The sequence below is a fragment of the Camelus dromedarius genome, chromosome 7 (assembly GCF_036321535.1).
Source record: "Camelus dromedarius isolate mCamDro1 chromosome 7, mCamDro1.pat, whole genome shotgun sequence".
Lineage (NCBI taxonomy): Eukaryota > Metazoa > Chordata > Mammalia > Artiodactyla > Camelidae > Camelus > Camelus dromedarius.
The window spans coordinates 1,516,856-1,527,752 of record NC_087442.1 but is presented as its reverse complement, the minus strand read 5'-3'; the positions used below and the strand labels follow the sequence as shown (position 1 = coordinate 1,527,752).

The 10,897-nt window shown below is 50.4% G+C and overlaps 1 long non-coding RNA gene across 1 annotated transcript in view; it reads right to left on the bottom strand.

Moving 5' to 3' along the window:
* Positions 1-569: 569 nt before the first annotated feature.
* The window catches only part of LOC105098267 (uncharacterized), a 44,271-nt gene continuing 33,943 nt past the window's right edge, over positions 570-10,897 (bottom strand). Inside the window, exon 4 of the long non-coding RNA XR_004138006.2 lies at positions 570-782. This is a non-coding gene — a long non-coding RNA (uncharacterized LOC105098267). The remainder of the gene's footprint in view (positions 783-10,897) is intronic.

The following is a 10,897-nucleotide window of genomic DNA, read 5'->3' as shown; positions in this document are numbered from 1 at the left end:
ACCAAAGATGAGACAAAAGATCATTTTCAGAGCAGAGTCAGTGTAAGAGAAATGGGGGGTGATCAGCTCATAACTGCAGTAGGCATGCCACACACACTATTACAACACACACCTTTGTGCACAGAGCCCACTGTGTGAAGCTGCACTCTTAAGGGACTCTCCCAGGGCTGGAATGGTTTGGTAGTAGTCTACAGAAAAACAACACTAACCCCCTTTTTGCAAAAAAAAAATAATAATAATAAATTAAGTAAAAAATGGTAATATTTGGAATATCCTAAACAAACTTCTGGTTTTAAATGTTTATAAGATAGTTCAGCAGAACATTATTTCAATGTATGAAAAAACAGACAAGTAGACAAAGATAAAACCTTTAAAACAATTCCTCACCACTTTAATTGCTCCGATTCCAACGTGCAAAGAGCTTAGACGCTGTGCCTCTCGGCCTTACAACAAGAAAAAAGTTGAGCAACCTGAAAAGCAATTACCTGTCTTGGATCATCAGAAAACTGAGGTCAGAGGGCCAACCACTGGAGACGGAAACCTGGAGACGGCAGAGTACAGAGACCACAGCGAGATGCCCCTACCTGGAGCAGAAGCACTTCGGCCAGAACTGGAACAGCACAAGGGTGGTTTTGAGAAATCGCTGGGGCTACAGGCAGAGGAGCTGGAGAGGAGAGACCCCGGGACCGCAGTCCTGGGGGGGTCCCACGCTGTCACGGGTGGTGTGTGCAGGGACGCCTTCAGTTCTCGGGTGAAGCGCCACCAAAAGTCCTCCCGTGTTTCTGGTAAGGGGGGGGGGGAGAGAAAGCACGTTGAGAAGACACGCAGAGCTCTCGCCTTTACAAAGGCCGCCCTGCAGGGAAAGACGCGTCCCGCCTGGGGGGGCACTGACCACCGGCCCCGCCCGGACTTCCTTTCTCACCTGCAGACACGACAGGTCAGAGCCCCTGACAGGGCCTACTCACAGAGCATCACAGAAGTGAGAAACGAGGAAAAGGAAAACCACCTTTTTCGTAGTCTTAGCTGACGTCACAGGTAAGTGTGCGTTCAGAGCCGCACGGCAGCGCGGGCTTAGGTGACGGCAGTATCCGGATAGCGCGTGGACGACAGCGGTGTTATTGGGGGGGGGGGGGGACCAGGGCACCAGGCTGCACAGGTAAAAGGGACCTGCCCCACCTCCTGAGGCAGGATAGTGTTACGTGAAAATGAACTTGGATGAGCTGCAAATGCAAGTTGCAAACTGTCGGGAACCATTAAAAAAAATTGAGACATATACTCTGTGTGCTAAGAGAGGGTAGAAACTGGGGTCGTGTGACATTTTGATCACATAACATCAGTTAAAACCAGAGAATCACTATCTAATCACTGTCTGACAGAGAACTACACACCTGTGACTCAAGTCTCCAGAGTCATCCTGCCCCAGGGATCCCATCTTCCCTACGGAAGTTATGACACCCACAGCCTGGTGTGGTCTGTGGCGCCCAGTCTGAAGACAGGGCTGAATTTTGGGAACCAGACCATCCAAGCAGCCTGGCCTGGAACAGTCACCAGGAAAGACGGTGGCCTGGGTGCCGGGAATCCAGGCTCCAGGTCTGATCGCCTGCTAAACAGCCACTAATTAACCTGCGCCGGCGTCTTCACTTCTCCAGCCTCGTTCCAGCCATGTTTAAAGTGAGCCAACATACTCTAGATAACCTCTAACGCTCTCTACAAATTCACAGCTCTTGCTTCCTAAATTGATGAAAATAATACAAGAATTATTGAACGTGCACAACTGCACTGTGCGTTCTAAGCTGCACAAGCGTGCGTGCGGCAACAGCACAGAACACACCCGGGGCAGTCCCCATGCCCTTCACTCACGTCGTTTTACAGTTTGAAAGTTCTTTTCATCACATGTAAACACAATGTACATAAAGATAGCCCAGCCCACACCGTATCTGCTACCTCTCTTCACTCCTGAACTTAAGTCTTCATTAACACCACATTTCTTGACAACAAGCCAACTTTCAAACTTATCCACTCATTTATCCTGAATTCTTTTTTAATTCTTTTTTTTTGAAGTGTAGTTGATTTACGACGATGGTTTCATGTGTACAGCAAAGCAATTCAGTTATACATATGTATATAGTCAGATTATTTCCCATTACAGCTCATTACAAGAAACTGAATATACTTCCCTGTGCTCTACAGCAGGTCCTTGCTGTTTAACTATTTTATATATAGTAGTGTGTGTGTATCTGTTAAGCCCAAACTCCTAATCTATCCCTCCCCCTCCCCTCCGATAACCATAAGTTTGTTTCCTATGTCCCTGAGTCTATTTCTGGTTTGTAAATAAAATTTGTATTTTTTTAGATTCTGTGTATAAGTGATATCATAGGATATTTGTCTTTCTCCATCTGACTTACTTCACTTTGATTGATCATCTCCAGGTCCATCCATGTTGCTGCAAATGGCATTATTTCATTCTTTCTTGGCTGAGTAGTATTCCACTGAAATACACCACAGCTTATTTATCCAGTCATCTGCCGATGGACATTTAAGCTGTTTCCATGTCTTGGCTACTGTAAATAGTGCTGCAGTGAACACTGGGGCGCATGTGTCTTTTAATTTCCTCCAGATACATGCCCAGGAGATCCTGAACTCTTAACTCTTGGTTTGACTGGTTCAAAGCCAAGAGCCCTGTCACGTTTCACAATACAAGACTCACATGCACCACTGCTACACTCTGCACGACACCCAATGGCGTGTACCTTACTTCACTTACTCCTCATGACAGTCTGAGAAGCAGGTACTATCCATGCTTAATCCACAGAGAAGCTGAGTCCCAGGGAAGCTAGGTAACTTGGCCCATGTCGTAAGTCCAGAACATTTCAGAGCCAAAATTCAATCCAGATCTCCCTGAGCTCACTCAACACTCTCTTCACCCCATCATGACCACCTTCTGGGAAAAAAAGGCACGTGGAACCTCCACAGACAACACAAGCAACACTGACAGTGTACTGGACTTTCGTAACAGAAAGAAACACACCAATGTCTTGTGGTGACGACTTCTGTGCGATCCAGCGTTGCTGCGACGTGAGCGGCTTCTTCCGGCCCCGCCCACTGACCGCTGGGCCCCATTCTGGCCCTGCAGCACCCAACACAGCTGCAAAAGCAGCGGGTTTTCAACGTTTGCTTACGTCACAGTCGCAAGCTACTGTTCAAACTGATGCAGAAGTTTGAAAGAAGATGAGGGGGGAACTATAAAAACAAGAAAAGAAGCCACAAACTCACACTAGGTACTCCACCAACCTAAAACACGAGCTTGCCACCAAGAAGCAGGCCTGTCTGGGGTCACACCGCGGGCTGCCGGGCTCTCACCAGGTCGCGTCCAAACCCACACCCCAAAGCTCGTCGCGCATCTCCCCGAGCCAGCAGGCAGTACTCACTGGTGTATATGCTCAGGCGGCATAACTTTGTACAGAATTTGATATGAGTAGCAATCAGAAGCATGAATTTTTTTAAAAAAAGAAGAAAAAAGATAATTTAAGAGCTAAAACATTTAAATTAATGATAAAATTACGGCGTTATAAGAATGGCCCCAAGTGGCAGGGTAGTCTTTATTTTAAAGACTGCCCAAAAGAAATTAGTCTGGAAGCCTCAATCAGTGTCCTAGGGGTTTGGTATTTTCCAATGGATTAAAACATGGAATATTCTGCAATCTGAAGACATTATTCTTACCATTACTTAAAAAAGAGCTTAAATTCTCTGTGAAGACACGTGCTCACAGCCCCGCACTAACGCACGCCGCCCTGGTGCCGTGGGTTCGGCCGTGATCGGAGCGCACCCGCAGGACCGCCAGGTGCCGAGCGCTCTATGCGCCTGGGATGACGAACAAGCTCCTCCGACAGAACCAGCCACCCCGCTCCATCAGCTGCCTCTCCTCCTGGGCAGCTGTCCCGGCGCTGCTGCTCTGGGGCTTTTCAGGGCCCCCTTTGAGGTGGGGTGCTGAACTGGTATTCTGTAGGCTATCAGAGGCTTGCCGAGTGCCAAAAGTAGAACAGCAGAGAAACTGGTTCCAAATATTTTCTTAAATAATATATAGTTTAAGTGCTGAGTAATTTATTAACAAAACTACTAATGCCTAACATGTTTTTGTCAAGTTTTGCAAAAATGGCCTAAATGTTTAAGATGCCATCCACACAGGCTGACTGCCAGGGAAAAGCAGTCCCGTTGCACAGGACTTCAAGGAGTATCTACAAGATCCCGTTTAAAACAATTCCAGGCAGTAGGCCAAAATGCAAGGCAGTTGCTTCGTTTTTAGAATTTAAGTGCTTTATGAACTTCAACAAAACAAGCAGATTTGAACTATTTTAGGTGCCCCAGTAACACTCCTCTCGAGACTGTTGAGTGTACCTGCAGAAGTATTTTCTATAGTTATCCATTTCCTCCCAAAGAATCCCTGAGATGTCCTGTGAACTCACACTGCAAAAAACACTTGGGCCCTGATGGATTTTCAGTTTAGTCAACATACGACAGAAACCAGAGAGGCTGCATGATGAGGCCCCTAGACGTGGATGTGGAATTATCAGACTAGGAGACAAATCACACACGGAAAAAGTCACAGTGGACAGAGCCCCTGAACACGACAGCCCGGCACTGCCCTGCAGTGGGGACCATCGCCGCCAGCTTCACCTTTTAGGCTCATCCTCCTCAAAGACGACACTGCGCCGGGTGGGACACAGGGCATCCGGAGGTGGAGGGCACCCCGAGCGAGGAGGAAGGACACCAACGCTTCCCTGGGGAAAGTGCAGCCCGAACGAGTCCTATGAACCCGTCCCTTCTAAATCCAGACTCACTCCAGGCCAGCTGACGGGGTGTCAGTCACCTAATAAAACTAAATTTGTGCCTTGATGAGGCAGAATACTGTGGCCCACTTCCAGGCACTTGGGGGCCAAGAGTTATGGAAACAAGACATCTCCCACTAAATTACATGGAGAACTGGTTTAAAATAACACTTTTAAAAAATATATAGCTGAGCTCAACAAAAAGAATAGAAAACCCCACAGGTGACAAGTAAAGGAGAAGGCAGAGGACGACGTCGCCAGATAGCACTTCGGTGACCTGAGGCCCCAGGGGCCGGAGACTGGGCGGCCTGAGCCTGGAGTAGGGAGCTGGGGCCCAGCAGGGGTGACCCCAGTACCCCCAGAGGACACCAAGGAGCGAAGCAGGCAAAGATGCTAGCTGTCTCCACGGGGTCTGGAGAGAGGTCGTCCGGGAGACACAGGATGGCCACGCCTGCAGCACCAGAAGGCTGCAGGGTGAGACCGCCCACGCCTGCAGGGAGCCAAACCCCGAGCAGGGGCATCACCTTCAGGCTCGGACCCGCTCCACTGCGCCCGCGTCCAGCCTCCAAAGAAGCCAAGAGGAAAACACTCTGGATGGGGAGTTCCAAACCAGGGCAGGTGGAAATCACATACACTCAACACCACACACCCTCATACACACTACACATGCCCCCACACCCCTCAAACACACGCCAGTTGGGGAAACTGAGTCACCGAGGAATCAGGCGACTCCCCCACTGTCAAAGAGCCAGTAAGCAATGCAGCGGGTATCTGAACCCAGGCACTGCGGCTACAGAGCTTCTAAAACACAGCATTTAAATTCAGCGTTTAATCTGCACAAGTGTTGCACTCCCACGGCTGAACGAGATGGGAGGAAAATCTCTCTGGGCCGACAGGTGTCACTTTGAAATTACAAATTTAGAACCAAATGAAAATGGATATAATGCATTTCCAAATCTTGGGGAAACAGCTCACACGGTACCTGAAGAAAAATATTCAGCCCGATGTGCGTGTATGAGAAAAAAATAAAAAATTAATGAGCTAAGCCTCCTGCTTAAGCTTGTAAGTCTCAAGAAGAGGGACGGTGATGAGAATTGAACGTGCGTCCTCCCGAAATTCATGTGCTGAGACCCCGACCCCCAGTGTGGCTGGACTTGGAGATGGGGCCTCTAGGAAAATAATTAAGGTTAAACAGGGTCAGGAGGGCAGGACCCCCATCCAAGAGGGTTAGTGTCCTTACAGGAGGCGGCACCAGAGAGCTCCCCCTGCACGCAGTGAGGAAAGGCCTGGTGAGACGGGAGCGAGAAGGCGGCTGTCTGCAAGCCGCCCGTCAGTGGTGTCTGTCAGGCCGGCCTTGTTGACCGATGCGGGAGGATGCAGCAGAGTGCGACGTGGAAAATAAAGAGGCTACGTGGCGTTCCACAGCCCGTGGCCACCGTGAGCTGCGCGGGCGCCTCCCACCCCCAGTAGCTCTGGGTGTCTGCAAACCGCCGTTCTCCTCCCAGTTCTCTTCTTGAAAACCGCCTTTGCTATTCCTGGCCTTTTGCATTTTCATACGCATTTTTAAACCAGCCTATCAATTTCCATAAACTAGTGCAGGATTTTTATTGGAACTGCACTGAATCTGCAGATGTAGTCAGACATATCGACATTTTCACAAAAGCGTGTCCTTTGATCCGCGGATACAGCAAGTCTCTCCACACAGCAGGGTCTTCCTTCGATTTTTCAGCCATGCTTTCTGGCTCTCGGCACAGAGATCTTGCACAACTTTCACGAGATTGACTGCTAGGTGTTTCGTATTTGTGATGCTACAGGTAATTTATTACAACTTCATCTCAAGTTATCTACTGACCCTATATAGAAATGCAAGTCTTAATCTTGAAAACTTTACCTATTAATTCTAATACTTCACTGGGAAATTCTGATTCCACATACACTGCTCAGTACAGTATCTGAACACACGGAATCCAACATCTGAGCTATTCTCTGTCTCCTGAGTGATTCCCTCAGCAGCCGTGATGACTCTACTTTTAAAGGCGTATTTAGGAGTTATGCTTTCGGTTTCCTTAAATTAGATTACAGTACATTAGAAGAACTAGGATTCTTCCCTGCCTCCCCCACCTTCACCCTTCCCACAGGCGCGGACAGCGTGCCGTGCGGTATCTGTCCTTCTGGAAAGGTCTGCGTGTGAGATCATCTCCCCCTTCCTGTCTTCCCTTGTCCTGAACACAAGGCCCGTCTTCTTCATTTCTGTACCTCGATACCCACTGGAAGGTAACAAGCTCTCGATAAATATCTATGGAACCGGAGGGTCAACCTGGGTGATCTGAGTCCAACAATGGCCCAGGGTCTCACTCAATGATCTCATTCAGTCTTCACGGAAACCCACGAGGTGGGAAGGGCAGGTGTAATTAACCGGGTTACAGGACACCACAAGTCAAAACCATAATTGAGAGGGAACTGTCCCCGGTTACAAGGCCGGTCTGGGGCCAGCCCGGGCCCAGGGCATGTGCACGTCACACTTCCCCTTCAGGCAGGCTGTTCCACCCAACAGGGACAATGCTGCACACACCTAATAACAGGCACTCCTGGCACCGGTAGGTCCCCAGAACCCACGTCTTCAGGGATGACACAGGAGGTAGCAGGAGGGAGTCCCCACTCTTGTTTAAAACTGACCACAACTAGGCTACAAGCTCAAGTCTTCGGATCATTATAGTCAAAGTGGGGTGTTATCGATGGAAGTGCGTCCCCTAAAATTCATTAAGTGGAATCCTGAACCCCAGATGTGACTATATTTAGAGATGGGGCCTTTAAAGACACAATGAAGGTTAAATGAGGGTAGAGGGGTGGGGCCCTGATCCAGCGGGAGAAGAGGGAGAAATATCAGGAACTGGCCCAGAGAAGAGGCCATGTGGGGACCCAGAAAGAAGCCAAGGGGAGGCCTCAGGAGAAACTCAACCTGCCGGCACCCCGATCTTGGATTCCAGCCTCCAGACGTGTGAGAGGTGAGCTCTGTTGGTTTAACCACCCCGTCTGCGGTGCTGTTAGGACCGCATGAGCTGACGGACACGTGGCCCTCAGCAGAACTATGGGACAAAAGCCCTCTGGCGGGATGGCAGCTCCCTGCTCCAACCCTCCACTCCATCTGTGTCCTCCCCCTGCACTTCCGGGCACCAGGACACTGATGCACAGCACTTCCCGCACACACCTGTCCCTCTCGCGGCTGCTGCACTGGACCTCCTCCCACCCTGAATCCCAGAAGCCCCATCCTACATGTGCAGCCTTCTGCGTGGACGCACAGGGGCCAAGGGAGGGGGCGGACAACGCGGGCGCCACTGAGATGCGCAAGTGGGCCCCTGTGAGAGAGCTCGCCACGCCCACACCAAGACAAGGCAGCTACTGTGATGACCCCTGTCCCCCCGCCAGTCCTTCTGGACGATGCTGACAGGAGAGGACAACACCCAAGGGACGGGACGCCCAGCTGGTTCTGACTCCAAGCCAACGCCTGGTTCACCCAGTGCAGCGACAGCGGTGGGGCACGCCAGGCGGGTGGAGACACGACTGTGAGCCCCACCACCAAGGTGTTCTCGGCCCAGTCACCGGTGACACCACCAGCCTGCTGTCCCCACAATTCCACACACACGTGCTTGTACTTAGACTGTTGTGCAAAACTCTCCATTTTTATCAACATTTAAATTCATACAAAAATTTCGCATTCTTTTGCTTCTTCTCTTGACTTCACCAGGTTCCCACCTATGATCTCCTTCAGGACGATCTTGGTGTGACCATCACTGGGGTCAAATTAGGCTCAGGCTTCTGTCCTCACACCTACACGAGGACGCGTTCGCAGCTCTCAGCAGTCTGTGGTGATAACACCAAGGCTGGGCGGTTGTCTTCCAACTGTGTGCAGACCAAATCTCACTTCTATAATCCAAACTTTGCATGAGCCTCCCGTCTTGTTCTCACGACATCTGAACTAGTGAAATCTGGGAACGACAGCCGTTTAATTCACAGTGCTGTGCCAGTGTTAATCCCCTAGGTGTTTTCTCAGCTTTGATCACTACCCGATGGTTATATGTTAACATTAGAGGAAGTCAGGCGAAAGGCACGTGTATAGTATCTTGCAACTCTTCCTTAAGTCTCAAATCATCTCAAAATAAAAAGTTCATAAAAACAAAGACACGGGCTGGAGCTGGCCTGGGAAGGGGAGTGGAGGAAACATTAAGGTGTCGCCTGCTCTCCGGCTCAGGAGTTGAGGGGTGGTGGTCCCACTCTAGTTAATAAGGAACTCTCTGTTTACTAAGAAAACACTGGCATACAATAAAACTGCATTTCTTCCTCAAATGCCGGTCTAGGCGAGGCTCCTTGTCTTCAGTTCCTGGCTGCTGGGGTCTCTCAATGAGTCAGCATTAATGGCAGAGGAAGAGAGATCAGAGGCTGGCCCAGGAGTTTCACGGCCAGACCAGAAGCAGACACACCACTTCTGCTTAAATGCCACTGGGTACCGCCCAGTCATGTGGTCACTTTCCACTAAAAGAAAGCCAGGACGCACAGCCGTCCAGTGCGTCCAGGGCAAAGATGCACGAGTCCAGCCGGTGAGGGGGGACCTGCCCTGGTCACTGGGGCTCCTTTCACACCATCACAGCCCCACAGAGACACAAGTGGGACGTAACAAGGCCATGCTCTGACCTCTGAGACCTTCCTGGACCTCGGGAACCACAGGCTGTCGCGATGGGATCAAAGACACCTGTCACAGGGACCAGTTCAAAGTTCTTAGTCATGGTCCCAGGGTCAGGAGTAAGGACACCACCAAGTCACCATCAGCCACACTCAGCCGGCGGCTCTAATCCGGCAGCTGGGCAGGAGCAAGGGCGGGAAGGCACAGCTCTGGGACGCGCCTCTGAAGGAGGCCAGTTCCGGGTAAGGGAGGGCCTGGCACTCACGGAGCCCTGTGCCCCCACGGCCCGTCGCTGGGTGTGCGACACACGTCACCAAGTTAACACTCAAGACCACCCTGTGAATCCAGGACTGATGTGCTCATTTCAGGACCGAGGAGTCCACCGTGCCAAGTCCTGGGAATCCACGGAAGGGGGACAAGACACCATCCCTGTGGCCAGGGCTGCCCACTCCCTCTCGGGGCTTCCGGCCACCACGTGTGAAGTCCAGAGCTCGAGGCCACATCCACACCCGCCCACATCCCTGCAGGGTCCTGGTTGGAAAGGACTCATGTGATCCCCTGCCCGGAGCCCTTCACATCGTGATCACCTGCAGGGGCACATTTCTCAGATCCTACAAGAAACATAAACGTCACGTTTGAAACCTGGGCCCCAGGACATCCCCTTGGCATTACTTTAAACTTTTTTTGGTGAACCTCCAACTATTGGTAGTTAACAACCTCAACTCCCCAACTTTGCTGACTTACTGGAGGTAACTGTTCCTTTAAAAAAAAATGCTGAATGGAAAAGAAACTCAGTGTCCACATCTCATGTTTCAACCCTGGCCCTCCTGTGCCACCAACACGTGCCCATTTAGACCTGAACATGTGCACTTTGAGACTAAGACAGCTGGACAGACGCCTGGACCAGACATCGGGGCCAGGACACCTCACCCTCCCGTGGTCCCCACACCACTTCTCCTCCTTTAGAATTAATTCCTCAGCAGCGAGGTCCTACTGTGTAGCACAGGGAACTATATTCAATACCTTGTAATGGCCTATAATGAAAATGAATCAGAAAAGGAATATACATACGTATGTACAGATGAATCACTATGCTGCACACAAGAAATCGCAGCATCGTAACTGCAAACCAACTATGCTTCAATAAAAAGAAATTTTTTTTTAATTTTTGAAAAAGGAATTAATTCCTTTGGGCTTTTCAGCCCCTTCTCAGGACCAGAAGACTCCCCACAAAGTGCTCCGGGGACTTCAGTCCTTTCTTTCTTTATTTCCCTTTCTGTTTTCCTAAAGAGCGCGGCCCGGGTGACAACAGCAGGGCGTTCCAGGAAGTGAGTGGCTGACTGCAGGACGGCTCCTTTCAGGGGCCCGACCCCCAAAAGCCCCCCAGCAGCCC